Below are 8,290 nucleotides of genomic sequence, written 5' to 3'. Positions count from 1 at the left end.
AAGTGGAAGACTTAACAAAAGGGGTGGACTCTCCAACAATAGATCAAAAGCGAAAATTATAGTGCAAAAAAAACAAATAAACAATAAGAAATGGATCAAAAATGATCTGGTACTCTCCGAAGTTGCCGCATAAAGTGGTACTAACACCAAAACAGAGGGCTCATGTAGGGACATAACCATTGCAATACCCTTCAATCATATTCAAACCGTAAGGGACACAGATAGTATTGCTTGCAATACCCTTCAATCCTACCCAAATCCCTACTAACAAATAGCAACAACAACGATAAGCCGGATAAGGAAGTTGAAATAAAAGAAGCATTCACAAAAATTGATTAGGATCCAACAAAGAGGCAACACAAGTCTCTACAACAAAAACAAACCATAGAGGCATAAAGAGACTACAGCCCACAAAAATTAAAAACAAACCCGCACAACATACCAAAAAAAATAATAAAATCCAAAAATACATAAGAAAAACAACTAGCAAATAGCAACAACAACCGGAGCACGGAAGGTTGTTGCTATCTATTATAATAACAAATCATTAGTTTAATTGAATAACTAAATAAAATAGATAGACGTTTTTCTTCATTTCTTAGGTCAACAGATCTTCTCAATTGAAAGATTCCTTATATGAATAATATACATTCCAGTTGACCGCAAGCTTAATTTTAATTGTTTTGTTCTGAAGCAAAGATATCCACCAAACGGTTTGTCCTATTCAGATATTCACGACCAAGGCGGAAGTCATTGTGCCATTATGATGATATAATTCATGAATTATGATGTTGAAAAAAACAATTCGATGCTTGTCGCACAAAAGCAATGCCTGCCTCAACAAAGGCAATATCATGATGAAAATGAAATGTGCCCCCATGCTCATGAGGAGTCCATTGATGTTGTAAAGTTGTGCTAATAACAAGATAAGATGATGGGAGATGAGCTTGCATCTTCTCAATCGGCAAAGCCATCTAGAAATGCACGGTTCCAAGTGCCGGCGTTGATTGAGGGTGAGGGTGGTGAGGGCCCGCGACGAGATTGCTAAAAGGAGTGCACCAAATTCTATGATTTTACTTCATAAAACATTGTTGCCTTTCATTGGATATGTGGTGATCATCTCATTTTTTTATATTATCGGGTCTAATCGAAAATTAAAGTGGTGGAACAATTAGGATAACCACATACTTTTCTTAATTAATTTTACTTCACTTTTTCTTCACTAAAAGTGCACAGACTTGGCAGGGTACTTTTAATTACAAACGGATAAAAACTGTTGCATTATTCATTATTAATGGATTATAAATTAATTTTTTTTAAAAAAAAATGGATTATAAATTAGCACTTTTCTACTTGAAGGACATGCCTTTACCAACTACATGATCTCCACCAACAACTCAAATCTTTTTACCAACAAATGGCTATCAAAATTGGAGTGCATGATGTAGGAAATGGCCACGTTTTGGTAGATTAGATTTGATTGGTATATCTTAGATTAGATTTCTCCTAATTGAAGTTGGCAAGATTTTGTAAGCAAAAGTCCTGATCATGGACGACTTGGGTTTTTCTTTGAAAGCCGGAGATCAATTAACGTATTAATTAGCTTCGGTATTTGGATTTTTAGTAATTTGTCTTATAGCAAACATGAAAGAGTTCTTATGGTGCTTACTTGTCTAAGCAGATGAGCGGGCAACTCAAATTTTACTTAAACATGTGAACTCTTTATTAATTCTCTCATATTTACTATTCGAATTGTTAACCATCCATATGTCAAAATTGTTGAGTTCCTTCACAAATTATTGGCCAAACAAGTTAAACCCTTTCCATGAGTCATGGGGCTAGTTGGCATGCAACAAATTCGAGATCATTTTTATGGTGTTATGTGCTCATTGGACCAAACAGATGAGTGAGCCGTCTAAAATTTGTTTGAACATGTAAACTTTATATTAATTATCTCATAATTATTGTTTGCATTGCTACCCATCCAAACATTAAACTTGTTTGTGTTATATATATTGAGTTCATTCAAAATCAAAATTGCAAAATATTTTTCTAAATTTTACCAAACGGATTCAATAAGATATATATACCATGCCTAAAAACCCATGCTTTCATCAATGTCACAAATTGTTGAACAAGTTCCATGACATCGATTTATTTTTGTTTCTGGCGGTCAAACCACCGTTCATTAATAACATTGATGAACTCAACAACCGTAGATTTGAAATATATATATATATATAAAGAGCAATTTTAAAATTAACATTTTATTTCTTGTATTTAACAAAATAAATAAATAAAAAATGCCAAAAAAGCGTTGAATTGACGCTACAAATTAAAGCGAAGCCGAAATGGTTAATGGCAGGTACCCCCCACCCCATGTGCAAACTCACCCTTACCAAAATACCTTTATTGTCCTTTTGATCCCTGATTGCCCTACAAGAAAGAGGACATGCCTGCTGGGGCCCGCCACGTGGTCGTTGTAGAAGGGGTCCCATAATTCGTATCACGGCTACGGCCTACGGGTACTCTGCACTTCACACTTTACAGAATAGAACTCCATGCAATGTAAAATTATATCGGTGACACTGATCTGTCTATGCTTATTTTGTAGCCCTTTTTATTTTATTTTTTATTTATTTTTTAAGGTATATCAAGAAAATATTACCATGTACATAAATAACTGCTCTGCAACATCGTCAGAGGTCTAATTATTAAGTTGTTCTATCACACACGACTTAATTTGTAAGTAACAGAATAATCTTTAATTGTCAATTTATAAATCAAACATTATGATACATTGTATTAAAGAGAGAAGTTATTGTTCTATTGTTACACACTCTTCAAATTAAATATAGATTTCTTGATTTGAAATTATACGGTCGTTAATGAAAGATAAAAACATTGTGATCTTAATATATATATATTAGAGGTTATACAATTTTAATAAGCTGATCTTACTTTTTTTTTTTTTTTTAAGAATAAATAAGGAACTACATTTTTCTTTAATTTATCATTTAATTAATATTCTATTACATATATCGTTTGATTATTGATAATGAGAAATATTGCTCACCCATCAGAGGCCCCATTGAGGGCCATAGGGACCTATTGAGGCCTATTTGCCCTCAGATCCATGGGGAGCCCGAGAGATTTGAGGGCGGCCTACCCAAGGGATTCAAGGGTGGTCTATCAGAGAGTTCCTCATCTGAAGGTAATTGCGCCTGAGGGTGTGACCTATTCAAGGGTTCCCCAGCCGAGGGTAGCCTACCCCAAGGTGGCATATCCAAGGATTCCCCATTTGAAGGCAGCCTACTTGAGGGACTCAAAGGTGACCTATATGAGGGTTTCCCATTTGAAGGTAGCCTACCCAAGGGAATCCTATCCGAGGGTTGCCCATCCAAAGGTGCCCAAACCGAAGGAGTCCTGACCAATATGATGCTGCTATAATCGAGCGGCTACATGACCTACGATGTCCATGTATGGGGATCCGGCCATATAAGGAAAAATATATCACTCCCTTTGATTATCTTACCTATTTCAGACCTGAGACCCTATGCAGGTCGAAAGATGTACACACCATAATTAGGAAAAGAGATCAATGAGAAAAATCCAAGATGAAACATTTTCACCATAATTCACCACCTTCCATATTATATTATTGACCTCTAATACCTTTATGATCTAACCTACTTACCTTGTTTTTAGTGGCATGACGTTAATTAGTCTTAGGTGCACACAATTCACTCTTTCTTCTCTTGGCTTCCTATCATTTATAGATATTTTTGAGGTGATGGGGTCTACTGCATTAACAACTGTATATATTATATGTCGTCTTTACCTTCATTAAGTGGCAATACAATTGGCCATCTTTAACGTACATCATCTTTATCTTTAACGTACATTATTTTTGACTGTGTCAACAACTATATATATATATATATGTCGTCTTTACCTTCATTATGTGAACAATGGGGCATCTTTAACATACATTATCCTTAACGTACATTATTTACAGTCGTCATAGCTAGATATGGACATTTTTGGCACCAATATTGCATCGATCCACTCAGGCCTATATTGCGTTTGCAGCCTTAAGTTTTCGTGTTTGGTAACTCGGAAAAGACAGGAGATGCACGGGGTGGGGGACCCTAGAAAATGCCACCATTAAAAGAGAAAGGAAAGTTGATGGGGAGGGAGGGTGACCCTTGTTTGTTTCTCATTGATTATTTATTTAAATTCAACCTACATCTTAATTAGCTAGCTAGCGATCTCATCTTCTAACTACTCTTTTATGTATATATATATAAGAATTAACTTTTCTGTAAGTTAAAACTTTTGTTTTCATTACACTTGTTTTTCTTTTTCACGTACTAAGAACTAAGAACAACCATGTGAGATATATATATATATCCCATGCACCAACTTTGGCAAAGCTGTTTTCCTATACTTTCTTTAACATCCCTCTGCATGTAAACATTGGAAAACTATATTAAATATGCACTACCTAACTCCAACATGGTCAAATGTAAGACAATTCATCCCCGTTAATCTAGGCTAGCTGTAAGGAATACGATGCTCTTCATTTTAAATGAGATAAATACTATTAATGTTGGCACGTCAAAATCATATATATACCATTAGATATAATAATTTTAAATTATGATTATAATTAAAATAAAGATAATCCTTGTACGTCCACGGGTGCAAGAGCATAAATGTATACCGAGAGCATGCCACTTGCATAATTTTAAGTATTTGCAAATTATTCACACTTGCTTTCAGTGACCCAGTCAGTCAACAATCTTATATATTTTCCCGTAGATTTCTTTCTCTTCTTTTGCTATTTCGAAAATAGGACTCGAGGATCAAACCCTAGAAAAATATATATATAGAAATGAAGTGATTAATTTCCACCTACTATATAATAAAAAAATAGAATAAATAAATTGCAATTCAAGTCAATCCTCATAGTCATAGACAGTTCTTTTTTCGTAGAAGGAAAAAAAAAATAATCACAATCAGTAACTCAACAATTTACTTTGCAGAATTACATGAAAAAAAAAAAAAAAAAATAGAGCTCAATTATCATTTTTGAGAGAGTTTAAAAGATATTTTCATTATGTTGATTGATGTACGGACTTATGTTGCTGTTGTTGTTATGTGGAGACAGATGATAGACAAGTCCCGGCCGGGTGCCACTAAAGAATCTGAATAAAGAAAAAGAAAATGAAAATGCCAATTCATTATATATGTTCTCTTTCCCTGTACAAAGAAAAAATCATATTCATAAAAGCTAATAATAAGTAGGCATGCAGGATATATATATATACACTTTATTGTGCACTTGATAATCAGTTCCATATATCAAAGGCAGAGAGAGAAGGCATTTTATATCTTTCTGTGCTTATCGAATAATAATATCTTCTTCTTCTTTCTTCTTCTTCTTCTTGCAGGCTTAATGAATAATGCTCATATATATATATATGAGCTCATTATTCAGAAAGAGACAGAAACCCACTTGATTTGACCTCAAATAATAGAACATGCAATCTAGATCACCTAATTGATTTCATCCATACACGACACTAACATGTGTGTGTGTGCTTAATGCCTTCCACTTCCAGTGATTTTGTATGTTTTTTCTCAAGTCCCACATGTTTTGGTGTTTTTCTGTTTTCACAAAGGTAAATATATATATATATTCTCGCAATCTTCTCTTAATTATACATCCAAGTAAAAAAAAAAAAAACTAAAAAAAACAAACATTCTTAATTACAGGGGTGTGAACGCTGAACGCACACAAAAAGCCACGTCAAGTAGTGGAATAAAAGTAGGATTAGAATTGAAAACTGATAAAAGGTGTGATGATATTTTTATTTCTTGCGGCTCAGATTTGTTTTTTAACGGGGAAAATGGAAATGGACGGGCGGTATGAGCTGGCATGATGTGATGAAAATACAAGGGAATCATTTCACGAATCTCACTAACATCCAAAATGCACATGATCGGTACCGTGGGTGCAGACAGCTACAGTAGTGTATGAGTTGTCATGGACCGTACGTCTCGCGTGTGCCAGATAAGTACCCAAGGAAACCCAACCCGTTTCATTGATTGATTGATTGTGGAGGAGAATATCTGTGGCCTGTGGGCATGTGGTGACTGCCTAAACGACGGGGGATTGTGAAACGAGGGGGAGCTTATCCACGTCAGCAAGTGCGTCTACCAAGGGTGGGCAGGATTAGAGAATAGAGAGCTTCCTATCCACATACAACAACATTAAACGATTTTTTTTTTTTTTTTTTTTTTTTGAAGAATCAATGATAGGAGAGTCGAACGGCTCTCTCAAGTGAGTTAATCTATAACTTGAGGCTTGAGCTAACTCCACCAAAGACACGTGTGTTTTGTTCATCAAACAATTCCTCATATTAGTTAGAGCGGACTTAGAATATGTTTGAAATTGTGTTAAAGAGTTTAAAAATACTTTTAGTACTTAGAAGATTGTGCCAAATTAAAGCCGGTATATTTGGTAAAAAAATTCAAAAGTATTTATTTTGACTTTTTTATTCTAAAATTTGTTAAGCTTTTGCCAAAAAAATATTTTTTTGACTTAAAAGTTTTAATTTTCAAATACAGTCCCAAAATTTACAAGTTCCTTGTCTCCAAAGGGTAGCTTAATCGGTTGGAAATTATGACTCATAAAGTGGAGGTCACTAGTTCGAATCTCCTTCTCTTATGCAATAAAAAAAAAAAAAAAAAAAAGTATTTATCAAAATTTGGAGATAGAAACTTGTCGGAGGAGGAAGTGTGTTGGGCCAATGGGCCCGAACTGAAAGGACTGCCTGCCTCCATGTGTTTGCAGGAGAAAACCTTAAAGTTGTAATGCTTTTGGACAGCACTTTCACGTGCATGGGCTTCCTAGAACTTTGCGGGACTGGGACCCAATTGTGTCGGAAATGAGTGTTTGGACCGCCTACTTGGGCCTCCTTAGTCCAAATCTCTAGAATGGCATTCATCAACCCATACCCAACTAAAACAGGAAATAGCTACAGCCTACACCTGACTGTCTGGACCAAAATCATGAGTGAGTGCAGAATATGTTGCAGCAAAGTCCACACTCTTTGATGCAGATTTTTTCACGGTCAGATTGGATGGTGAGATAAGAAAGATAAGACCATCGAAGTGACACCGGCCCAACCGTGGTGGGAGAGCGATGGTTAAATAAGTTATTAATGTAACGGCTTGTTTAGGTGTGTGTTCAAAAGGTCTAAAAATGCATTTAACGTTCAAAAAATTTGTTTTAAAAAAAAGTATTCATTTGGTAAAAAAAATTGAAAGCGCTTTTAATTGTTTAAAAAGCCTAAAAGTAAACAAAACACACTTTTAATAAAAGCTCTAACTTTTCCTTTTGGGTTATTCCAGCCACAGCCCTTTTTGAGTTGCCCCCCATTTTCCTAGGGAGTTGGTCATGCCATTGGTGCCAAGCTAAAGGCTTGGCCTTTTCATATTTTTGATCAAATCAAGTAAAAAATGTAAACTTTCACTTAGTTTGTTTGATTTGCAATTAGTTTTTTGTCGTATCAAAATGATCTAAGAGGTCCTTGAGGGATGTCAAAAAAATAATTTAGTCCTTAAAGTTAAATTTTGCCCACTGACTTAGTAAATTCTAATAGTGTAAAACGTTATAGCCAATAAAATTATGACATGTGTTCTATTTAAGTCAGTGTCACAATAACAGAATTTGACTATAGAGACTAAATTATTTTGTTGACACAACTCAAATTTCTAAGTTCATTTTAATTCTACAATAAGTTAATTGTAAATTAAGTAAATCACATAATCTAATACATTAGATTAGAATTTATTGAGTTGTATCTTAGATATATTAATAAAAAAATGAAATTATGTTCTCTCTTTTTCTTGGAAATATGGAATTTTAAATAAAATAAATAAATAAAAATGTATAACTAAAAGACTGAGTCAAATATAAATATTATTATTAATTTTTTAATTACAATTTAGCTAAACATTTTGAAAGATAAATTTTGGAGCCAATCATAAAAGACTGCTGAGTATAATACTACGCCCACAGAAAACTGAAAAAAAGTGTGGCTATGGCAACTGAGCTGAGTCTTATCTGTGTCACCTTTAACCAGTTTTGGATAAGGCCGATGGCTACCATCCTATCCTCTTTTGACTATGTCACACAAACCAACATATTTGATTAACATTTCCTTATTATATATTTTAATGACACAGAATTCCATTTCAATTTCACTTTATAACAAAA

Source organism: Corylus avellana, chromosome 3 (assembly GCF_965113065.1).
Source record: "Corylus avellana chromosome 3, dhCorAvel1.hap1.2, whole genome shotgun sequence".
NCBI classification, from domain to species: Eukaryota; Viridiplantae; Streptophyta; class Magnoliopsida; order Fagales; family Betulaceae; genus Corylus; species Corylus avellana.
Note: the sequence above shows the minus strand (reverse complement) of the source record.